General features: G+C 42.1%; 1 long non-coding RNA gene across 1 annotated transcript; it reads left to right on the top strand.

The window, feature by feature from the left end:
• The first annotated feature begins 468 nt into the window (after positions 1–468).
• On the top strand, positions 469–22417 carry LOC123330317. The gene is made up of 2 exons (XR_006546149.1): positions 469–1171; positions 22180–22417. It is a non-coding gene; the product is annotated as an uncharacterized LOC123330317 (long non-coding RNA).
• Positions 22418–26331: the final 3914 nt, after the last annotated feature.

The following is a 26331-nucleotide window of genomic DNA, read 5'->3' as shown; positions in this document are numbered from 1 at the left end:
TAATGGGAGTAAGCTGTGCCCATCGTGAATTCAGCTTGGAGTGTGGTTCCTGCCTGCTTTCATCAATCCACAACAACAAGGCTCTCGGCAGAGTGATGGAGTAATGGGGAATATAATTAGGGACCCAAGGCAGTGTGGTTGTGCTGATGTCTACCCTGGCAATGACACTGTTGTAGTGTTAGGACAGATTGCTTCCTCTCTCTGAGCCTTAGTTTTCTTTTGGTAAAACATGTTTCATTCACTCTATGGTGATGGTGTGAGGACTGCAAGGGCTGCAAAGAAGCTTAGAAAAAAAGAGTATGGTATGAATCAGGACAGATGTCTCTGTTTGCAGGTGGCAGAAAACTGATTCTATTAATCAGTGCCTTATGCATGCCCTCTGCCAGGAGATATCAACGAGCCAAAGAGGGCAGGGGAGCTGTTGTTCTGCCCTTGAGGTGCTCGGGGAGTGATTTAGGGGGCTGCAAAAGGCCTAGTGCTGAGGGGTGCATATTCCTAGGGCTGAGAACTTCACGGCAGGGAGGGATCCCCGAGGCTGGAGTAGCCAGAGTGGACTTCCTGGAGGGAGTGGTGCGGGGCCTGGAAGGATGGGCAAGGCAGTGGCAGTCAGGAAAGGTTGAGTGATCAGCAGGTTATTCTTGTCAGACTCATCTCCATCTTCTTCCAGCTTGAATGTGTCACAGGTCCAACCACGTTTCCTGAACCCAGAGTCATCATTCTTGGCGATGGATATCCCAGGACACCTGCACTAGAGTGTTGAGCCAAAGGCCCTGTGACTGGAATCTTCTCCCAAATTGGGGCTTGACTAATTCATCTAAAGTCAGTACTGTGCCTGGTGCTAGAAATCATGGTCAAAATGACAACAGTGGACCACTACTGAATGCTCACTCTGCGTCAGGCCTCCATGAAGCAGATGCAACGTGCTCCATGTCACTCAATGAGTGGCTGATCACGTGAGGAGAAGCAACAAAAAATCTGGCACTTAGACCCTGCTTACTACATGCCAGCCTCTTAATTCATGTCTCCCTCCTGACAGTCCCACGATGCAGGTACTCTCATCCCTACTCTTATTATCCCTGTGATAATACAGGTGAGGAAACAGGACACAGACGGGTCAGCTCCTGCCACGGCTGCATAACTAAGAAGGGGCAGACATGGGATTTGAATCCAGGTATGCTCTGAATGCAGGGGAGAATTTAAGAAAGCTCTGCCTCTGTCTTAGACTACTTGGGCTGCTATTGCAGAATGCCAAGACTGGGTGGCTTATAGACAACAGAAATGTATCACTCACAGTCTGCAGGCCGGAAGTCCAAGATCAGGGTGCTGGCAGACTCTGTGTCTGGTGAGGACCACTTCCCCATTCATGGATGGCTGTCTTCTGGCCATGGACCCACCTGGTAGAAGGGGTGACGAGCCTCTCTCCTGTCTTTTTTTAAAAGGGCACTAATCCTAGAACAGGAGGCTTCTCTTCTTATGACCTATTATCATCACATTGGGGGTTAGGTTTCAACATGTGAATTTTGAGGGGACATTCAGATTCAGTCTATAATCTCAGCCTCCTTGCAATCCAACATGCAACAGAGATGGTCCTTGTGGCCCTGGTGTCATCTCTTTGGATCTGTTTGGGGGTCCAAGCTGGCTGAGTCCCAAGATTCCTTTTCATCTGACAACTCCTTCTCCTAGTGTTGTTGCCTGGTGAGCAACTGGAGCCTTCCATCTGCAGTAAAGAGGGCTCTTTGCTGGTGTGATTAACCACAAGCCCTTCTTGTAAGTGTTTTCCCGTGTGTAGGCAGAAGGGCGTGGCTTCTGGAAGGGGATGCTTCCCCCTATGCCATCTGATGGCCACTGCTCCAGCCACTTCAGGCTCCTCAGTTGAGCTGACAGGAGAGTCAAAAGTAGGAGAGTGTAAGCAGATAAGCAGAGATTCTTTTTTTTTTTTTACTTAAAAATTAAAAAAAAATTTTTAATTGGAGGATAATTGCTTTACAATGTTACATTAGCTTTTGCTGTACAACAATGTGAATCAGCTATAAGTATACATATTTCCCCTCCCTCGTGAGCCTCCCTCCCCCCACCATCCTACCCCTCTAGATCATCACAGACCCGAGCTGAGCTCCCTGTGTTATATATTTTATAGCTATATGTTTTACACATGGTAGAAGCAGAGATTCTTAATCTCTCCTGTGCCATGGTCCCACTAGGTGGAGCTTCGAGATCCTTTTACAGAATAATATTTTTATGAGCACAAGTAAAATATGTAGAATTACAAAGGAAGCCAATTATAATGAAATGCAGTTATCAAATTCTATGATATAGTAATATATGTGCTATTTTTTTAACTCATCAAATAAGATCTAGAGGTAGGATTAATGACTACAAAAAGTTCAGAGGAGAACAGGCAAAGGAGGCTCCCTGGAGGATGTGGGCTTGCCCTTAAATGATGGGTAAGCTTTGCAAAGGCAAGGAGAATGGCTCATAAATACTGAGTGGAAGAGATAAGGTCAGTGTCATAGAGGAGGTGACTCCAAGCTCATCAGGACAGGACAGGACACAGAAACCTGGGGTATGTGAGTCACTTTAATTGGGGCCATTAAATTAATATTTTAATTGCTTTATTTTACTATCAATACCTCTCAGTTAAAAGGTCCTTAAATAATGAAAAGGTATATCATCATTTAAGAAGTAATTAAAAATCCTTCTGTCTCCAAATCAGTTGCTTCATGAGAGTCTGCCTTGCTTTGGGGTCATCAGATTGTGTATGACACATGGTGCTGCTCTGTCCAAACTGGGTTGGACAGTGCAGTGGGATTTCTTGTGCTGAGCTAAAGGAAGGTGAAATAGTGTCTTGTATCTGAGAGCCAGACAGCTGATGGTATAGATTCTGAGAACCAGGAGTGCTGAGGGCAGGAGAGGGTCACTATCCCAGCCCAGCACTCAGAAAGAAAGTACTGCCACATTCTCTTCCCTTCCTCCATCTCCCTTCATCCAGCTCCTCCTTTCCTGCTCCTTTTTGTTCTGCTCAGGTCCTCAGTGAGTTGAATGATGGTGCCTGCTTTGGGAAAGGCAATCCTCTTTACTCTGTCTTGTGACTCTAATGCTAATTCTGGAAACATCCTCACAAACACATCCGGAAATAATGTTTAACTGCACATCTGAGCATATAAAACTGACAATAAAATTAACCATATCACATGTTCACCATTTTTCAATGGAAAACCCATACACATCTTCTTAAGCCATATTTAATCTCCAAATAAAGGCAATAACTAGTTCATAATTTCATCTAATGGGATGCAATGATCTTGTATACAATTGATAACACACTAAACCTTACCCAGAAGAGGAAGTAAAGTCACGGAGTGTTGCTTACTCTTCTTGATATACCATAACCTAAATCCTGTGATGTGATAATAACAATATTTAAAATACTTTGATGCAAAGTCAATATACCTTATGTTGCATGGCAGGGAATGGGAGAGGAAAGAAAACTATTTCTTTATCTATATATCTATCTTTGTAACCATATGCCAATGTGCTAAGTCACTTCAGTCGTGTCCAACTCTTTGCAACCCTATGGACTGTAGCCTGCCAGGCTCCTCTATCTGTGGGACTCTCCTGGCAAGAATACTGGAGTAGGTTGCCACGCCCTCCTCCAGGGGATCTTCCTGACCCAGGGATTGAACCCCCATCTCCTGTGGCTCCTGCATTACAGGTGGATTTTTACCACTGAGCCGCTGGAGAAGCCATAACAAAATAAGGCGGAAGTACTCATGGTAATTACAGTCCTTGTTTCTGTAACTGGTCCATTGGTCATTGCAGGTATTTATTTTATTTTTTATATTTATTTTTTATTTTAAACTTTTTATTTTGTATTGGAGTATAGCCAGTTAACAATGTTGTGATAGATTCAGGTGAACAGTGAAGGGGCTCAGCCACACATATACATGTATCCATTCTCCCCCAAACTCCCCTCCCATCCAGGCTGCCACGTAACACTGAGCAGAGTTTCATGTGCTATACAGTAGGTCCTGGTTGGTTATTTCTTTTAAATATAGCAATGTGTACATGTCCATCTCAAGCTCCCTAGATATCCCCTCCCCACATCCTTCCCCCCAGCAACCTTAAATATATTTTCTAAGTCTATGAGTTTCTTTTTGTTTTGTAAGTTCATTTGTATCATTTCTTTTTAAATTCCACCTATAAGGGATGTCATACTATATTTCTCCTTCTCTGTCTGACTTCCTTCACTCAGTGTGACACTCTCTAGGTCCATCCATGTTGTGGCAAATGGCATTATTTCATTCTTTTTAATGGCTGAGTAGTATTCCATTGTATATATGTACCACATCTTCTTTATCTGTACCTCTGCTGCTGCTACTGCTAAGTCGCTTCAGTCATGTCTGACTCTGTGTGACCCCATAGACGGCAGCCCACGAGGCTCCCCCATCCCTGGGATTCTCCAGGCAAGAACACTGGAGTGGGTTGCCATTTCCTTCTCCAATGCATGAAAGTGAAAAGTGAAAGTGAAGTCGCTCAGTCGTGTCCGACTCTTAGCGACCCCATGGACTACAGACCACCAGGCCCTCCGTCCATGGGATTTTCCAGGCAAGAGTACTGGAGTGGGGTGCCATTGCCTTCTCTGATCTATACCTCTATTAGTAGACAATTTAGGTTACTTCCTTGTCTTGGCTGTTGTAAATAGTGCTGCAATGAACATTGAGGTGCATATATACTTTCAAATCATGTTTCTCTCTGAATGTGTGCCCAGAAGTGAGATTTCAGGGTCGTATGGTAGCTCTCTTTTTTAGTTTTTTTAAAGAACCTCCATACTGTTCTCCATAGTGGCAGTACCAATTTACATTACCATCCACAGTGTAGGAGGGTTCTGTTCTCTCCATACCCTCTTCAGCATTTCTTGTTTGTGGATATTTTGATGATGGCCACTCTGGTTGGTATGAGGTAATTTCATTGTAATTTTGATTTGCATTTCTCTAATAACTGGTTATCAGTAGTATTTATAACTACCTTCTTTCACTCTTCATGTCATATTCCCTTTGCCTTAAGTACTTCAACTGATTGTAGTTCTTTACCTGCTGGGATGACCCAAACCTTCATTCCTGAAGGATCTGAGTCAGTAATAGTTCTGTCCAGATTAAGTTGTAGTTTTCCATTGACCCTAATCACAGGGCATGGTAAATCTAAGAGACACTCTAAGGGATCTCCTGTATTCCAGACATACTCTTTTTTTTTAATTGAAATATAGTTGATTTACAATATTAACTTTCAGTGTTCAGGAAAGTGATCCAGATATAGATATAGGCTTCAGGTGGTGCAGTTATAAAAAAATTTGCCAACCAATGCAGGAGATGCCAGAGACACATGTTCGATCCCTGGGTGGGGAAGATCCTCTAGAATAGGAAATTAAAACCTGCTCCAGATTCTTGCCTGGAGAATTCCATGGACATAGGAGCCTGGTGGGCTACAGTCCATGGGGTAACAAAGAGTTGGACATGACTGAGTGACTGAGCATAGATATTGATATAGATATACTCTTTCTTACTTTGATGGTAGAGTAACACCAGACTTTTTGGTGATTAGGATCAATCACTCTGGCTGATACAGTATTTCCTTCTTTGCCTGTTGATTCAGAAGCATGAGGAGCCCAAAATGGCCAGGTGGCAGCCTTAACTTCCATTTCAATGGAATCACCTTTGTGTCTCCTGTTGGAAATATTTCTCCTTTTGGAACTAAGACCTCTAGGCCAGTAGAGGGCTTCCCAGGTGACTCTGCTGGTAGAGAATCCACCTGCAATGCAGGAGACCCCAGTTTGATTCCTCGGTTGATAAGATCCCCTGGAGGAGGGCATGCAACCCACTCCAATATTCCTGCCTGGAGAATCCCCATGAACAGAGGAGCCTGGTAGGACACAGTCCATGGGGTTACAAAGAGTTGAGCACGACTGAGCGACTAAGCACAGCACAGGTCAGTAGAGCATAACACCAAGAGAACAGGAAGCAGCAGAAATTTTGCTCAAGGATTGCTAGTGCTAATAGTGAGTGGTGCCGCCTTCACATTTACCCTTTGATTCCTGGACTCGTGAATCCTAGCTACAGGAGAGCCAGGACCATATACCAGATGCCGATTCAGAGCATACATAGTCTTCTGAGAACTGCCCCAGCCCTGCAAAGCATTGTGCTTGCACTACCTTGTGTTGTAGCTGAGTCTCCAAAAGGCCATCTTCTATCAATCCAGCTGCTTTCAGATGGTAGAGAACATGGTAAGAATTTCATGGCATGGGCCTATTGCTGCATTTCTTCTGGAGTGAGTTCCTTGATAAATAGCAATGTCATGTGGAATGCCATGATGATGAATGAGGCATTCTGTAAGTCCATGGATAGTGGTTTTGTCAGAAGAGAAGGCAAATCTGTATCCAAAGTAAGTGTCTATTCCAGTAAGAACTAAATGCTGCCCCTTTCATGATGTAAGTAGGCCAGCGTAATCAACCTGCCCCTAGGTAGCAGGCTGCTCGCCATGGGAAATGGTGCTCTATCAGGGGGTCAGTGTTGTCTCTGCTGCTGACAGAGTGGGCACCCAGCAGTAGCTGTAGCCAGGTGAGCCGTGTGAGTGCAAGCTCGTGTTGCTGAGCCCATGCATAACCTCCATCCCTGCCACTGCGGCCATTTTGTTCATGAGCTCATTGAGGGTTCATGGACTGGTATCACAGAATGGATTACCCTATTCACATGATGATTAAAATCCTTCTCTGCTGAGATCATCCTTTGGTGAACTTCACATGAGACACAAATATCTTCACATATTTTGCCCATTCAGAGAGGCCTAGCCACATACCTCTTCCCCAGATTTCCTTGTCACTGATTTTCCAATCACATTTCTTCCAAGCCCCTGACTATCCAGCCAAACGGCCATAGCCCCTGAATCTGTATGTAATCACAAAGTGACGATGTAATCACAAGATGTAATCACAGTATGTAATCACGAGATGCATTGCTTGAAGTCCTGCCTGCTGTGAGGGTTTCCCTTTACCACTGTCCTTCAGGAATGCCCAAGAGAGGGGCTGTTGTGTGATGCCTGCATATCATGCAGAACCATCTGTAAACCAGGCCCAAGCCTTCCTTCCATTGAGAGTAGGGAGCTCCCCATGAAGCCATAAATACAGGCTGGGAGAGAGGAGGCAGCGTAACAGAAGGGGGACTGTGGGTATTTGGGCCACTTCTTCATGTAACTTATTTGTACTTTCAGGGCCTGCCAAGGCCAATCAGATGTATCTTGTCTTCACTTGATGATGTAGAGCTGCTGTCCATGCCAAACTCTGTAGCTTGATGGGTCAGATAAAAGCCAGTTCATGATGGGCAGCTCAGGTTGCATAGTAACTTGGGGGGTCCATGGTTAAGCATTCAGTATCTATTGCATAGTCATCTCCTGTTCTGAGCTCCATACAAAACTAACTGCTTTTCTGGTCTCTTGGTAAATTGGCCCAAGTAACGCACTCAAAATGAGGAATATGTTGCCTCCCAAATCCAGAGAGTTCCACTAGGCACTGTGCCTCCTTTTTGGCTGTGGGAGGGGCCAGAGACAACAACTTATCCTTTACCTTAGAAGGAATATCTTGATATGCCCTATACTATTGGACCCCTAGAGATTTCACTAAGGTAGAAATTTCCTAAAAATTTTTTATTGTAGTATGATTTATGTACAATATTATATAATTACAAGAACACAATATAGTGATTCACAGTTTTTAAAGGTAAAGCAATCTATAGATTCAATGCAATCCCTGTCAAGCTACCAATAGTATTTTTCACAGAGCTAGGACAAATAATTTCACAATTTGTATGGAAATACAAAAAACCTAGAATAGCCAAAGCGATCTTGAGAAAGAAGAATGGAACTGGAGGAATCAACCTACCTGACTTGAGGCTCTACTACAAAGCCACAGTCATCAAGACAGTATGGTACTGGCACAAAGACAGAAATATACATCAATGGAACAAAATAGAAAGCCCAGAGATAAATCCACGCACCTATGGACATCTTATCTTTGACAAAGGAGGCAAGAATATTCAATGGAGAAAAGACAATCTCTTTAACAAGTGGTGCTGGGAAAACTGGTCAACCACTTGTAAAAGAATGAAACTAGAACACTTTCTAACACCATACACAAAAATAAACTCAAAATGGATTAAAGATCTAAATGTAAGACCAGAAACTATAAAACTCCGAGAGGAGAACATAGGCAAAACACTCTCTGACATAAATCACAGTAGGATCCTGTATGACCCACCTCCCAGAATATTGGAAATAAAAGCAAAAATAAACAAGTAGGACCTAATTAAAATTAAAAGCTTATGCACAACAAAGGAAACTATAAGCAAGGTGAAAAGACAGCCTTCAGAATGGGAGAAAATAATAGAAAATGAAGCAACTGACAAAGAATTAATCTCAAAAATATACAAGCAACTCCTGCAGCTCAATTCCAGATAAATAAATGACCCAATCAAAAATGGGCCAAAGAACTAAACAGACATTTCTCCGAAGAAGACATACAGATGGCTAACAAACACATGAAAAGATGCTCAACATCACTCATTATCAGAGAAATACAAATCAAAACCACAATGAGGTACCATTTCACGCCAGTCAGAATGGCTGGTATCCAAAAGTCTACAAGCAATAAATGCTGGCGAGGGTGTGGAGAAAAGGGAACCCCCTTACGCTGTTGGTGGGAATGCAAACTAGTACAGCCATTATCAAGAACGGTGTGGAGATTCCTTAAAAAACTGGAAATAGAACTGCCATACGACCCAGCAATCCCACTGCTGGGCATACACACCGAGGAAACCAGAACTGAAAGAGACACGTGTACCCCAATGTTCATCGCAGCACTGTTTACAATAGCCAGGACATGGAAGCAACCTAGCTGTCCATCAGCAGACGAATGGATAAGAAAGCTGTGGTACATATACACAATGGAGTATTACTCAGCCATTAAAAAGAATACATTTGAATTAGTTCTAATGAGGTGGATGAAACTGGAGCCTATTATACAGAGTGAAGTAAGCCAGAAAGAAAAACACTGATACAGTATAGAACAGTCCTTTGTCGGACACGACTGAGTGACTGATCTGATCTGATCTGATCTTGGACTCTGTGGGAGAGGGCGAGAGTGGGATGATTTGGGAGAATGGCATTGAAACATGTATAATGTCATATGTAAAATGAATCGCCAGTCCAGGCTCGATGCATGATACAGGATGCTCAGGGCTGGTGCACTGGGATGACCCAGAGGGATGGTATGGGGAGGGAGGTGGGAGGGGGGTTCAAGATGGGGAACACGTGTATACCCATGGCAGATTCATGTTGATGTATGGCAAAACCACTACAATATTGTAAAGTAATTAGCCTCCAATTAAAATAAGTAAATTTATATATTTTTTAAAAAGGTTACACTTCATTTATGTCATTGCTGTTGTTTAGTCACTAAGTTGTGTCCAACTTTTTTGTGACTCCATGATTGTAGCTCGTCAGCCTCCTCTCTCCATGGGATTTCCCAGACTAGAATACTGCAGTGGGTTGCCATTTCCTTCTCCAGGGGATTTTTGCAACCCAGGGATTGAACTCATGTCTCCTGCATTGACAGGTGGATTCTTTACCTCTGAGCCACCAGGGAAGCCCACATTCCATTTACAGTTTTTATAAAATATTGTCTGCATTCTCTACATTGTACAGTATATCCTCGTAGTTTATTTTAAACATAAAAGTTTGACTCTCCTAGCCTCCCACCCTTACATTGCCCCTCCCCCTTCCCGCTCCCCACGGTAACCACTAGTTTGTTTTCTGTATCTGTGAGTGAGTCTGCTTGTTTTTTGTTATATATACTAGTTTGTTATGTTTTTTTTAGATTTTACATGTAAGTGATATCGTATAGTATTTGTCTTTCTCTGTCTGACATTTCACTTAGCATAATATCCTCCAAGTCCATTCATGTTGCTACAAATGGCCAATTTTCATTCTATTTTTATGGCTGAATAGTATTCCATTGCATATATATATATATATATATACACACACACACACCACATTTTATTTATCCTTTCATCTGTTGATGAACACTTAGGTGGCTTCCATATCTTGGCAATTGTAAATAATGCTGCTATGGACATAGGGGACATCAGTTCAGTTCAGTCATTCAGTCGTGTCCGACTTTTTCCGACCCCATGAATCACAGCACACCAGGCCTCCCTGTCCATCACCAACTCCCGGAGCCCACCCAAACCCATGTCCATTTTTTTTTTATTAGTGGTTTTTTTTTTTTTATATATATATACCCAGTGGGATTGCTGGGTCATATGGTGGTTCCATTTTTAATTTTTTGAGAAACCATACTGTTTCCCTTAGTGACTGCACCAATTTACATTCCCACCAACAGTGTAGGAGGGCTCCGTTTTCTCCACATCCTCGCCAACTTTTTAAAATTTGTGTTCTTTTTGATCCTGACCATTCTGACTGATGTGAGGTGATTTCTCATTGTGGTTTTGATTTGCATTTCCCTGATGATTAGCAATGTTGAACATCTTATCCTGTGTTTGATGGGCATCTGCATTTCTCCCTGAATTTTTTTCAAAAGTAATTTTCTACCCTCTGGCATGCAAAAATCTTAACAACAAGTCTAGAGTAGTTGCTACTTCTTGCTCAGTAGATCTAACCAGCACAATGTAATCTATATAACGAACCAATGTGATATCTTGTGGAAGAGAAAGGTGAGCAAGAACACTACAGACTAAACCATGATGTAAGGCTGGAGTGCTGATGTATCCCTGAAGGAGAACAATACGTGTATATTGCTGGTTTTGCCAGCTGAAAGCATTCAGAGCCTATGTCTAGTAGTCCCCTAAAGTTCTCCTTATTTCCTTTTTCCCAATGCACAAGTACCCAAGGCTGGGAGAAGGGTTAATGGCATAAAATTTTGGCAGTATACTGAGGTCCTTCCTCAAGGGGAACCAGCCTTCTCTTTATTCAAGGGGCTGTGGGTCTATAAACTAGCTCAAGTTGGGGAACTGTTTAAGAGCCCGTGACTCTGTCTTTACTCTTCAGTTTAGACTTTTGTTCATTTGGCCAAGAAATTTTATGTTTATACAGAATAAGTAAGAATTTAGTAGGCTTCCTATCTGTTTCAGTTCTAGGAACATTATGATCAAATAGGCAACACCGTAGGTCTATGTGGGTCAGATGATTCAGATTGCTGCTTTGACTCTGCAGCTCATAACTGGCAACCATTCCCACCTTGCCTTTGTTGTTGAGTGCCTCCTATTAGCTTCTACTCCCTGGATCCAATTACTCCCATTACTGTTGAACCCAAATCCATGTATCTCACAAACAGTGAGGCCAAAAAAATTGAAACATGGGAGTCTGGAGCAGAGAAAAGTTTATTGCAAAGATTGTGGAAGGAGAGTGGGCAATTCATGCTTAAAAAGCTTAAATTCCAGATGGTATTTGGGGAAGCATTTTTATGGGCAAAATCTGGGGGGAGGCCTGCAGGGGGTGTAACTCTCCTCTCATTGGTCGGTTGTGAGATAACAGGGTGGTGTTCCCAGAATCTCAATCATTGACCTTCTGGTTCCAGCCAATCTGGGGTTCATGTGCTGGTTCTCTGCCTGAAGTTACCATCCTCCTCCTGGTTGGAGTCCTTAGTTCCTACAGAAGGACTTAGAAATATGTGTCAGATTGTTATGTCTACCCCCTCTCCTTACCAAGAGGAATCAGGACCCTGCTTTATTGCTGCTCTATTGTTAATTGACTGCTTTTCCTTTGCTTCTGCATTCCTTCACTCCCCTTTTTATTTTATTTTTTATTGAAGGATAATTGCTTTACATAATTTTACTGTTTTCTGTCAAACCTCAACATGAATCAGCCATAGGTATACATATATCCCCTCCCTTTTGAAACTCCCTCACATCTCCCTGTCCATCCCACCCCACTAGGTTGATACAGAGCCCCTGTTTGAGTTTCCTGAGCCATACAACAAATTCCCGTTGGCTATTTATTTTACATAAGTCAGACATGACTGAGCGACTGATCTGATCTGATCTGATGGTAATGTAAGTTTCCATGTTACTCTTTTCATACACCTCACCCTCTCCTCCCCTCTCCCCATGTCCATAAGTCTATTCTCTGTCTGTTTCTCAATTGCTGCCCTGTAAATAAATTCTTCAGTACCACTTTTCTAGATTCTGTATATATGCATTAGAATACAGTATTTATCTTCCTCTTTCTGACTCACTTCACTCTGTATAATAACTTCTAGGTTCATCCATCTCATTAGAACTGACTCAGATGCATTCCTTTTTATGACTGAGTAAAATTAAAAGATGCTTACTCCTTGAAAGGAAAGTTATGACCAACCTAGATAGCATATTAAAAACCAGAGACATTACTTTGCCAACAAAGGTCCGTCTAGTCAAGGCTATGGTTTTTCCAGTAGTCATGTATGGATGTGAGAGTTGGACTATAAAGAAAGCTGAGCGCCGAAGAATTGATGCTTTTGAACTGTGGTGTTGGAGAAGACTCTTGAGAGTCCCTTGGACTGCAAGGAGATCCAACCAGTCCATCCTAAAGGAAATCACTCCTGAATATTCATTGGAAGGACTGATGCTGAAGCTGAAACTGCAATACTTTGGCCACCTGATGTAAAGAGCTGACTCATTGGAAAAGACCCTGATACTGGGAAAGATTGAGGGCAGGAGGAGAAGGGGATGACAGAGGATGAGATGGTTGGATGGCATCACTGACTCAATGGAGATGAATTTGAGTAGACTCTGAGAGTTGGTGATGGACAGAGAGGCCTGGCATGCTGTGGTCCATGGGGTTGCGAAGAGTTGGACATGACTGAGTGACTGAACTGAACTGAACTGAATATTCTATTGTGTATATGTACTACAGCTTCTTTATCCATTCATCTGTTGATGGACATCTAAGTTGCTTCCATGTTCTAACTATTGTAAATAGTGCTGCAATGAACAATGGGATACATGTGTCTCTTTCAGTTTTGGTTTCCTCGGGGTATATGCCTAGGAGTGGGATTGCTGGTTCATATGGTGGTTTTATTCCTAGTTTTTTAAGGAATCTTCATACCTCCCTCACTTCCTTTAATTAATAACTGTTTCAATCTGCCCTTGGGGATTTAGGTAAAATCTAGGAGACTGAAAGCTTTTTTCCTGAAAACAAAAAGTGGGGACGGGAAAAAAGGTCTTGGGTCCAGGAGGGCCCCAGGGTTCTGCTGAGTTTCACAGTTTCACTTAGGATCCCAACTTCAATGGCTACAGACCTTATAGTTTCTAATTTTTGGAGCTCATCCTTTAATGAGGCCAAGAGGACTGAAAGAGATGAATTTTAATATAGACCTGCTATCCATGTGTCCTTTTATTGACTCAAGAAATATTCATTTGCTTCAATCATGTTCCAGACACTCTACTAGGTAATAAGGAGGTGTTAGTGACCGGGATGTAGTCCTCACCCTCTGAGGTAGACAGAACAGACAAGAAAAGAACGAAATTTATAAGTACAACTTATAAGTACATTTATACTTATAAGTACAAGCATTTTCAAAATGCTTGGAAAAAATAAACTGGGTATAGTGAAAGAATTATGGGGTGAGATCTAGTTATATTAGGCAGTCAGGAAAGGTCTTCTGAGACATCAATCAGGAACCAAATAGCTATACTTGGAGGCATATGTGTGATTCTGAGAAAATGATGCTAACAAATTAAACACTTGTAAATCAAAACACCTCAGCAGTGCATGAGGGAGAGCCTATCTGTTGAAAGAAACCTGCTGTGAAGACAGAGATAAGGGACTAGCCCTAGGTGGTATGAATACTGTCAATTAAAAATTAATTATTCAATCTTAGAAAGAAATGGAAAATTTTATTTGAGCCAAGTTGAGCAGTATAATCCAGAAGCAGCATCTCAGAAAGCTCTAGAAACTATTCCACCTGTTAGAAGTCAAAATACAGTTATCTAAGTTTTTTGAGACAGAGCTGTACATTAAATGAGGTATTATTGACAGTTTACACAATCCAGATGTAAGGGGCTCTTGCCCCTTACAAGATCAAGAAGGAATGTTATCTTTAAATGAGCTGTTTTGTTGATACTGGGAGAATGTCGCTCCTTATGGCTGAGCAGGTATTTCTGCTATGGGGGAGGTTTGGCCGATGCATAATTCAGATACACAATGCACAGTAGGAGGGAAATAGGAGGCCAAAGGGCAGGGAAATTTTTTCATGTGTAAATTTTTCTTGTCTTGCTATAAAATATGGAATTTTATTCACAATACTCATGTACTGATTTACTTACTGATGAATGCTACAAACATTTATGGAGCACTGATTGTGTGCCAGATACTGAGAAAGACACTAGGAATTGGTGATAAGGAAGCAAACATGTTTCTTCCCCTCATGGAGCTCACTGTTTAAAAATGAGGTAGGAATAATAGAGAAGTGTAAATTGTGATAAATCTTATATAGGAAAAATGCAGGAGACTATAAAGTCCGTATTACTTTGATATCAAAACCAAACAAAGGCATCACAAGAAAACTACAGAAAATGTTTTTTAAATATGGATGCAAAAATTCTCCACAAAATACAAGCAAACTGAATCCAGCAATATATAACATCATGGCCAAGTGAGATTTATCCCAGGAATGCAAGGTTGGTTTAATACTTGAAAATCATTAATGTAATACTCCACATCAATAGAATAAAGGAAAACAGCCACACGATCTCAAGAGACAGAGGAAAAGCATTTGATAAAGTTCAATATCCCTTCATGATAAATACTCAATAACATAGGAATAGAAGAGAAGTTCCTCAGCCTGATAAAGTCAATAAAAAATCCACAGGTAAGATTATACCTAATGGTGTAAGAATGGATGCTTTCTCTCTAAGATTAGGAATAAAACATAGATGTTAGCTCTTGCCATTTCTGGGCTTCCCTTATAGCTCAGTTGGTAAAGAATCTGCCTTCAATGCAGGAGACCCTGGTTTGATTCCTAGGTGGGGATAGGCTACCCACTCCAGCATTCTTGGACTTCCCTTGTGGCTCAGTTGGTAAAGAATCTCCTGCAATGCAGGAGACCTAGGTTTGATCCCTGGGTTGGGAAGAGCCCCTGGAGAAGGGAAAGGCTACCAACTCCAGTATTCTGGCCTGGAGAATTCCATGGGTGGTATAGTCCATGGGGGTCACAAAGAGTCGGACTTTCACTTCACTTGCCATGTCAATTCAACCTTGTTTGGGAATTTCTCCTAGCCAGGGCAATTGGGCAAGAAAAACAAATAAAACACATTCAGAATGAAAAAGAAGCAAAACTATTTCTATTTGCAGATGACTTGACAGAGGAGCTTGACAGGCTACAGTCCATGGAGTTGCAAAGAGCTGGACTCAACTGAGAATTTCATTTCACTTCACTGACTTTATACATAAGAAGTTCTAATGACTCTATTAAAAGGCAATTAGAGTAAAGGAGTTTAGCAAGATTGCAGGATACAAGATCTCTAAACAAAAAATCAATTGTATTTTTATACAGTAGCAAAGAGAAAACAGAAAATAAAATTAAGAAATCAATTTTATTTATAGTAGCATAAGAAATATAGTCAAACCTATGTTTTTTCAGTAGTCATGTATGGGTGTGAGAGTTGGACCATAATGAGGGCTGAGTGCTGAAGAATTGATGCTTTTAAATTGTGGTTCTGGAGAAGACTCTTGAGAGTCCCCTGGACTGCAAGGAGATCAAACAAGTCAATCCTAAAGGAAATCAACCATGAATATTTATTGGAAGAAATGATACTGAAGCTGAAGCTCCAATAATTTGGCCACCTAATGTGAAGAACCGACTCACTGGAAAAGACCTTGATGCTGGGAAAGATTAAGGACAGGAGGAGAAGGGAGCAACAAAGGATGAGATGGTTGGATGGCATCATCGACTCAACGGACATGAGTTTGAGTAAATTTCAGGAGATAGTGAAGGACAGGGAAGCCTGGCATGCTGCAGCCCGTGGCGTTGCAAAGAGTCGAACATGACTTAGCAACTGAACAACAACAACAGCATAAGAAAGAATGATACACTTAGGATGAATATAACCAAAGAAGTATAAAACTTATACTCTGAAAACTAAAAAACATTGTCGAAAAAAAAGGTAACCTAAATAAATGGAAAACCAGCCCATGTTCATATATCAGAAGATCAGAAAACTTAATATTGTTAAAGATGGCAATATTTTTCAAACTGATCTGTGAATTCAATGCAATCCCTATCAAAATCCTATCAAAATCTGCTTCTTTGCAGAAATTGACAAACTGATCTTAAAATCATATGGAAATGCAAGGGACCCAGAATAAGCAATAACATTCTTAAAAAGAAGAACAAAGTTAAATTTATACCACCCGATTTCAAAACCTATGACAAGTTACTATAATCAAGACAGCATAGTACTGGCATAAAGATCGATATATAGATCAATGAAATAGAATTAGAAGTCCATAAATTTACACCAACATTTATGGTCAGTTGATTTTTGACAAGGGTACCAAGACAATTCAATGGTGTCTCAATATCCACTTGCAAAAGAATGAATTTTCCCTACTACTTCCCACCATATACAAAAATTAACTCAGAGTGGATCAAAGATACAAACATAAGAGTTAAAAATGTATAACTCTTAGAAGAAAACAAGTTTGTAAATCATCATGACCTTGATTAAGCCTTGATTTCTTAGCTTTGACATCAAAAAGGAAAATTGACAAAAGAAAAAATAAAATCTGGATATCATCTAAGTTAAAAATAAAATAAAAAGGCAACCCATAGAAGGGGAGGAAATCCTTACAAATTATAAATCTGATTAGGTATCTGTAGTAGAATATATAAAGAACTATTACAACTCAATAATTAAAAGACTACTCAATTTTAAAAATTGATAAAGGATTTGAATAACCACTTCTACAAGAAAGATATATGTATAGCCCTAAGCACACGGAAAGATCCTCAACAGCAGGAGCCATCAGGGAAATGCCAATCAAAACCACAATAAGATATACCACTCTACACTCACCAGAACAGCTATAATAAAAAAGATGGACGATAATATGGGTTGACGGGGACTGGTAGAAAATAAAATCCTAATATACTGCTGGTAGGAATGGAAACTAGCACCGTCACCTTGAAAACAGTTTACCAGTTCCTCAACTGGCTAACATAGTCACAATATGATCAAGCAATTCCACTCTTAAGTATGTACTCAAGAGAAATGAAAATATGCTAATACTAAGTCACTTCAGTCGTGTCCGACTCTGTGCAACCCCATAGGCGGCAGCCCACCAGGCTCCCCCATCCCTGGGATTCTCCAGGCAAGAACACTGAAGTGGGTTGCCATTTCCTTCTCCAATGCAGGAAAGTGAAAAGTGAAAGTGAAGTAGCTCAGTCGTATCCAACTCTTCATGACCCCATGGACTGCAGCCTACCAGGCTCCTTCGTCCATGGGATTTTCTAGGCAAAAGTACTGGAGGGGGTGCCATAAAGCTTGTAGTACATGAATATTCATAGCAGCATTATTCATAATAGCAAAAAATGTAAAAAACCAGAAGTTTATCAATTGATGAACAGATAAAATGTGATATATCATTATAAGAGAGTATTACTCAGCCATAAAAAGCACTGAAGTACTGTTATATACTACAGCATGAACGAGCCTTGAAAACATGCTAAGTGAAAAAAGCCAGTCACAAAGGAGCACAGACAGTATGATTAATTTTATGTGAAATGCCCAGAATAGGCAAACCTATAGAGGCAGAAGGTAGATTAGTGGTTTCTTCTGACTGTGGAAGATGGGTTGGGGTTTAGGGAGTAATGGTCAACAGATGCAGAGCTCCTTTTTGAAGTAGTGATTTTTTTCTAAAGTTGACTGTGGTGATGGATGAACAACACTGTTCACATGCTAGAAGTCGCTAGACTGTACACTTTAAATGGGTGAATTGTGTGACATGTGAGTGATATCTCAATAAAGTTGCTAAAAATACCAAAGACTGGGGACTTCCCTGGTTAGGACTGTGCACTTCCATTGCAGGGGGCATGGGTTCAATCCCTGGTCAGGGAACTAAGATCCTGCAAGCTGCACAGTGCAGCCAAAAAAAAAAAAAAATTGACAAAAGACCTCAGCAAGTAGCTCACAAAAGAAGATATACAAATAGTAAAGTACAAGATATCATGTTCAACATAATTAATTATCAAGGGATACAAATTTAAGGCATGATGAGATAGCACTATATACTTACTGAAGTGTCCAAAATTTAACTAAATTAAAACAAGTGTTAGTGAGGATGTGGAACAACTGAAACTCTTGTTTATTGCTAGAAGTAATGGAAAATGGCACAGCTACTTGTAATAGAGCTCTGTAGAAAAACTGAAATACAAACAGATCCTAAGATCTGCAGGATGAGTCAGCAAGCTGCTGACCAAGAGCTCATGGTAGTTTCACAGTCTGACTCTAGAGGCCTGCATACCAGGAGAGCCGATGGTATAGGTTCAGCCCAAGGGCCAGCAGGCTTGAAACTCAGGAAGAGCCAATGTTTCAGTTCCAGTATAAAGGTAGGAGAATAAAGTTCAAGTATAAAAGGCTTCCCAGGTGGATCTAGTGGTAAAGAACCCACCTGCCAACGCAGGAGATGTAAAAGATGCTGGTTCAATCCCTAAGTCAGGAAGATCCCCTGGAAGAGGGCATGGCAATCCACCCTAGTATTCTTGCCTGGAGAATACCAAGGACAGAGGAGCCTGGTGGGCTATGGTTCATAGGGTCACAAAGAGTTGGACACAACTGAAATGCCTTAGCATGCACACGTATAGGTAGGAAAAAGCTGTTATCCCAATTTGAAGGTGGTCAGGTAGAAGGAATTTTCTCTTACTGGGAGTAGAGTCAGTCTTTTTGTTCTCCAGCCTTCAACTGATCAGATGAGGCTCTCCCACATTAAAGAGGACAATCTGCTTTACTTTATTTCAGTTCAGTTCAGTTCAGTTGCTCAGTTGTGTCGACTCTTTGCTACCCCATGAACCACAGCATGCCAGGCCTCCCTGTCCACCACCAACTCCTGGAGTTCACCCAAACTCTTGTCCATTGAGTCAGTGATGCCATCCAACCATCTCATCCTCTGTCGTCCCCTTCTCCTCCTGCCCTCAATCTTTCCTAGCATCAGGGTCTTTTCAAATGAGTTATCTCTTTGCATCAGGTAGCCAAAGTATTAGAGTTTCAGCTTCAGCATCAGTCCTTCCAATGAATATTCAGGACTGATTCCGTTTAGGATGGACTGGTTGGATCTCTTTGCAGTCCAAGGGACTCTCAAGAGTCTTCTCCAACACCACAGTTCAAAAGCATCAATTCTTCTGCACTCAGCTTTCTTTATAGTCCAACTCTCACATCCAAAAAAAAACACATAGCCTTGACTATGATGGACCTTTGTTGACAAAGTAATGTCTCTGCTTTTTAATTTGCTGTCTAGGTTGGTCATAACTTTCCTTCCAAGGAGTAAGTGTCTTTTAATCTCATGGCTGCAGTCACCATCTACAGTGGTTTTGGAGCCCCCAAAAATAGTCAGCCACTGTTTCCACTGTTTCCCCATCTATTTGCCATGAAGTGATGGGACCAGATGCCATGATCTTAGTTTTCTGAATGTTGAGCTTTAAGCCAACTTTTTCACTCTCCTCTTTCACTTTCATCAAGACTAACTTTACTTAGTCCACCAATTTAAATGTTAATCTCAACCTAAATATCAACTACCTCAGATATGCAGATGATATCACTCTAATGGCAAAAAGTAAAGAGGAATGAATAAGCCTCTTGATGAGGGTGAAAGAGGAAAGTGAAAAAGCTTATTTGAAACTCAACATTCAGAAAACTAAGATCATGGCATCTGGTCCCATCACTTCATGGCAAATAGAAGGAGGAAAATTGAAAGCAGATTTTATTTTCTTGGGCTCCAAAATCACTGTGGATGGTGACGGCAGCCATGAAGTTAAAAGATGCTTGCTCCTTGAAAAGAAAACTATGACAAATCTAGGCAGTGTATTTAAAAGCAGAGACATCATTTTGCCAACAAAGATCTGTACAGTCAAACCTATGGTTTTTCCAGTAGTCATATATGGATGGGAGAGTTGGACCATAAAGAGGGCTGAGTGCTGAAGAACTGATGCTTTCCAAGTGTGGTTCTGGAGAAGACTTTAGAGAGTCCCTTGGAGTACAAGGAGATCCAACCAGTCCATCCTAAAGGAAATTAACCCTGAATATTCACTGGAAGGACTGATGCTGAAGCTGAATCTCCAATACTTTGGCCACTGGATGCTGACTCTTTGGAAAAGACCCTGATGCTGGGAAAGATTGAAAGCCAAGAGAGAAGAGGGTGGCTGAGGATGAGAGGGTTAGATAGCATCACCAGCATGATGAACATGAATTGGAGCAAACTCTGAGAAATAGTGGAGAACAGAGGAGCCTAACATGCTACAGTCCATGGGGTCGCAAAGAACTGGACACGACTTAGTGACTGAACAACAACAACAAAAAAAAACACTCTCACAGAAACACTGAGAATAATGTTTGACCAAACCTCTGGATACTCCATGGCCCAGTAAAATCGACACAAAATCAACCATCATACTACTTACGGAAACAATTTTGCAATTTCTTCAAATGTTAAGTATATACTTATATGACTCAGAAATTCTGTTCCCAGGCATTTACTTTGGAAAGATGAAAACATATGAGCACAAAATAATTTGTACTCAAATACTCATAAAAATTTAATTCATAATGGTCAAAAATTGAACCAACATAAATATCCACAACTAGTGAATGATTAAATAAATTGTGGGGGAAAACTACATACTGGGAGTAAAAATAATGAACTACTATTACATGCAATAATATGAGTGAATTAAAAAAAAACATTATTCTAAGTGAAAGAAGTCAAACACAAAAAAAGTACACACTGTATAATACTATTTATATGAAACCTAGAAAAGACAAAGCTATACTGACAGCAGATCAGTCGTTACCAGGGGCTGGAAGCAGCAGGTTTGGGGGTAGTTGACTGGGAAGAAGCTTAAGAAAACCTTTTGGGGCAATGAAGAACTTTTATATCTTTGCTGTGGAGGTGATTATACAACTATGCTGCTGCTGCTGCTAAGTCGCTTCAGTCGTGTCCAACTCTTAGCAACCCCACGGACTGCAGCCTACCAGGCTCCTCCGTCCATGGGATTTTCCAGGCAAGAGTACTGGAGTGGGAAATTCTAGAAGTGTATACTTTAAAAGGGTATATTTTTATTTATGTAATTTATTCTGAACAATAATATTGGTGTGAACAAAGAAATGAATACTCTGGTTTCTCCTCAGGTTGAATAAATACATTGCCCTGTTTTCTCCAATGGGGCTTCCCTGGTGGCTTAGAGGTTAAAGCGTCTGCCCGCAACGTGGGAGACCAGGATTTTCTCCAATAGTAACATTTCCAGGAGTTGGTGATGAACATGGAGGCCTGGCGTATTGCAGTTCATGGGGTCGCAAAGTGTCCACATGACTGAGCGACTGAACTGAACTGAACTGAACATTTTCAAAGCTATAATATAATATAGAATATAGAATACCAGGATACTGACACTGATACAATTCACTGACCTTAATCAGATTTGCATAGTTTTACTTGTGCTCATCATGTGTGTATGTGTGTGTGTATTAAATTCTATACAATTTTATCACCTGTGTAGGTTGATATATCCAACATCACAGTTAAGATACTTTTTCTGTTTCTGGAATACGCCAAACTTTCTTCTGTCTCAAGGCTTCTAGAACTGGGGCTCTTGTCTTCCTGAGTCACCCCACTTTCCTTACTGAATTTGCACTTCTTCCTGAGTCCCCCTCCACCTCCCACCAATGGCTGCTTCTGTCTTATCCTGAAGGTTTTAGCTCAGTATCCCTCAAAGAGGGCTCTGCCTAAGATTCTGTCTCCTTCGTGCTGTTTATTCCAGGTCTGACTATATTCACCAGGTATTCTTTTGCTTAATATGTCTCTCCCCTAAACAGACTGTGGGTTCTGTGAGGTAAGAAGTTATTTGTTCCCTTCTAATCCCTGCAGCCTTCCACAAGGCCCAGAGGCTCCAGAAGAAACGCTGAAAGGACTTCTCAATGCTCTGCTGCTGCTGCTGCTGCTGCTGCTGCTAAGTCGCATCAGTCATGTCCGACTCTGTGCAACCCCATAGACGGCAGCCCACCAGGCTCCTCCGTCCCTGCTCTACCAAGTTGCTAAAGATTTCTTTTCTTTTGAAAGTTTAAGCTGCCCTCTAGCGGAAAATACAAGCCAAAATTGGGGCCTGGTTTTGTTCTTCGTTTTTGTTTTTGTCAATGAGAGCCCCAGACTCTCAGATCAGAATAGCAGAGGCCTAGCATCTCTCCTCTCTCTGGATATCATGGGCTACCTGCCCACCCCAGGCCCACGTGGAGCTCCCCACAACTCCAGGTGGAGGGACCAGCCTCCCCCTGTAGCACCCCTCCCAGGATCTGGGCGCTCTCCCCACCCCTCTCTGATGATGTTCAGGATTGGCACCATGGGGCTTTCCTGGTGGCTCAGTGGTAAAGAATCCACTTGCCAATGTAGGAGACACCGGTTCCACCCTGATCTAGGAAGATCCCCCACGTCACCAAGCAACTAAGCCCAAGAGCCACAACTACTGAGCCTCTGCTCTAGAGCCTAGGAGCAGCAACTGCTGAGCCCACATGTCTAGAGCCTATGCTCTACAACAAGTGAGGCCACCACAATGAGAAGCCCACGAACCACAACTAGAGAGTAGTCCCCATTCTCCACAACTAGAGAAAAGCCCACACAGCAACAAAGACCCAGCACAGCCAAAAAAAAATTTTTTTTCATTATGTGTCTTGGTCCTTGTCTGCACTCGGAAACCCATTCATATGGATGCGCGGACACATTATAAAGTAGGGCAGTGGGGTGCTATGCTGGGCTTCTGTCCCCCAGGAATCAAAGCCCTGAGCTGCACACTTCAGAGTGTTTCTCTCCTGGGGGAACTGTTTGGGGACAGAGGGCCCCTGATACAAGCAGCATTTGTTGACCATGACTTACATAATGGTAGTAACGTTGAATCTGTGGTTCTGGGTAGGGAGTCTCTGGGCAGTAGCAGCAGAATTGGCCCAGAAATGGCTCTAAATCTGAGCCCTTGGCTAATGCCATAGTAATATTACGCTATGCATAAAATATATATAAAAGGAGGAGTGTTAATTTAGTTTGTCCCTTTACTAAGTGAAGTTTAGTCGTAAGCACCAGCAATACAACAATGAATATGACATGGTACTTGCCTTCAAAGAATCACAGCCTCTGACGGAAGGTCACAAGTAGACGAGGCCTCAGAAGTTGCAAGCTGGTGGTCTGCAGATATGTTTTATTTGGCTGGCACAGTGTTTTAAGTTTTTAAAAATTAGTTGCCAACTTTTTAATATGGGAAATTTCTTATAAAAATCTAGACTTCTGGCTTCAATTGGATGACAAGCAACAGGGGGTCCATACCCATCACATCCTATGGGACTGGCACCAGTGCTCCATTCTCTCCTTTCTGTCACCTGCCTGGCCAGCCTGGCACTATGTTGAGACCTCTGCAGGGTCCTAGGGGCCCCCTGCTCCCCTAGGAGCAGTGAGAGGTGAGCAATTAACTCTGAAGCAGGTGAGAGGGTGAATGAGTCTTCTCAGGTGTGGTGACTTCCCAGGTGCCGTCTCGCCAGCCTGCATGGGAGATAGTGATGGTCACAGGAGGCTATGGCAGGGAGAGTGTGATGAGATGAGAGCCTTATACACTGGGATGGGCTGCTCTTGGCTTTGGAGCATAATGAACATGACTGTGAACGAGAATTCCAAGTCAAATTTTTCAGCAGGAAATGAAAACTGAAATAGCCACAGTAGAGAACTCAGGTTCAAAGATCTTTGTAGCAAATATGAATGGTGTTGCTTGAGGACTGGGGATCTTGCTGAAACACAGATTTCAATCCAGCAGATCTGGGGATAGGGGAGAAACTCTGCATTTCTAACAAGCTCGTGGTCCCTGGACTATGCTTTAAGAACTTGGGGCTTAGAAGACAGATTGCAATCTAGTGGGCTGTGGGCCAAATTTTGTCTAGGAAATAAGGTTTTTCAGGGTTGCATAGTGTCTACGTTTTAAAAAGTTGTGGGACTTCCTTGGCGGTCCAGTGATTAAGACTTACCTTCCAAAGCAGGGGGTGCAGGTTCAATCCCTGGTCGGGGAGCTAAGATTGAACATGCCTTGCAGACGAAAAACCAAAAATCATAAAATGGAAACAATATTGCAACAAATTCAAAAAAGACTTTAAAAATGGTCCACATTAAAAAAAAACCTTAATTTTTTTTTTTAAAGTTGCTAACCCACTCCAGTACTCTTGCCTGGAAAATCCCATGGACGGAGGAGCCTGGTAGACTGCAGTCCATGGGGTTGTGAAGAGTCGGACATGACTGAGCGACTTCTCTTTCACTTTTCACTTTCATGCATTAGAGAAGGAAATGGCAACCCACTCCAGTGTTCTTGCCTGGAGAATCCCAGGGACGGGGGAGCCTGGTGGGCTGCCGTCTATGGGGTCCCACAGAGTCAGACACGACTGAAGTGACTTAGCAGCAGCAGCAACAGCTTAAAATCAGGCATTTTCACATAAAATTCTGAATCTGTCTTCTCCATTCATCATTCTCTATCACATCACTGAATTTTATTAGTAGTATCTTTCATAATTGAATTTTTTATTTGTTTGCTGTGTATCTCCACCAGGCTGTGAACTCCATGCAGGCAGGACCTTGTCTGTCTTGTTTGCCCCTGCTCCCCTTGAGCCTAGAGCAGTGTCTGGCACACAATCTATACTCTCTATATTTACTATTTGTCAAGTGAATTAGCACATGCGCTTTCCTATGAGCTTGAAGTGAGTGCTAGAGTCCACACATGGCCTTCTTCACTCACTTGAGTTACCCCCTGAGGAAGACAGACTCAGGATAGTGCCCTTGGGAGCCCCCTGTGTTCAGGGAATCTGAGGCGGAGGAAGAGGAATGAGGCAGGAAGGAGGACCAGAAGAGCGAGGGCCCAGAGGCCACCGGAGGAAGGACTATGGAGCGGGGGTGCTGGACCGTGAGTGCTGCTGCGGGCAGAGGTTGATGGGAGCGAGGGACTGTGGGCCTCTGGGGGAAGCTACTGGCCATTAAGAAAGCAGGAGAGAAAATGCACTACTCGGGGTGTTGCCAAAATCTTGGTTCCCTGTCTACTGATGCCAAATAGAAATATGGAGACAAGAGTATGGAGGAAATAGGAAGGAGTAGCTTTATTATTTTTGCCAGTCAAAAGGGAAACACAGCAGGCTAGGGCCTCAAGACCTGTGCCTCTCTTCTCAGGAATAAGGAGAGGTTTATATCCTCCTGAAGTCTATGCTTTCTTTTTTTTCTTTCTTTCTTTTGTAAGGCTTCAAAATGGCCACAGCTGGCATCAGGCAACTCAACAACCAGGTCTGGTGACCCTGAAGTTATCTGCTTATGTCCTTCTTTTTGAAATGCAGAATGCTACAAGAGAGTGTAGGGGGGACACGAATGCCAGGTGCAAATATAATCTATATGGAGTCAGAGGATAGTTTTCTTTGTGAAGGACAAGTCCAGCTACAAGCATTTGTTGGTAGTAACAGCTAAAGACTAACTGAGATTGTTTAACTCTTGTAGGCCTGTTTGGCTGGTATGTGCCAAAGGCTGTTCACTCATTTCTATTTTGCTGCAACAGGAATGATTTAGTGCTATCCAGAAAGAAAGTGTAGAGGTAGTATCTCAAGACTTCAGTTGGGCTTTGGAAGTTTCTAGGAGAGAGCAGTAAGTTTTGAGCCCCTGTGTAGACAGAGTCTAAGGACCTAGTGCCAAGAAAGAGACTGAAGATATAAAAAAGACTGGGAATAATGGGTGCCACCCCACCTAAGGCAGATGGAAGGCTGAGATGGGCTGCAGATGGAGAGACTGGAAAAAAAGAATTAAAAAACCCTTTCGTCAGGATAAGAGGGAGGGGGCAGGGAAAGCAAACCCCCAAGACATGTGTGCTCCTGAAAAGTCTCCATTTAAGGGAAAACTCTAAAAACCTCCCATATAATCCATGCAAGCATAGGTTGCACAGGAAATGTATCCAGTTTAATAAATGATTTGTCCTTTATGGAGTCTGCAGCAACACAGGTGTTTCATCTGACCCTGTGGCCACAT

This window comes from Bubalus bubalis, chromosome 18 (genome assembly GCF_019923935.1).
Source record: "Bubalus bubalis isolate 160015118507 breed Murrah chromosome 18, NDDB_SH_1, whole genome shotgun sequence".
In the NCBI taxonomy this organism is placed as follows: Eukaryota; Metazoa; Chordata; class Mammalia; order Artiodactyla; family Bovidae; genus Bubalus; species Bubalus bubalis.
This window is presented reverse-complemented; position numbering and strand designations above follow the sequence as displayed.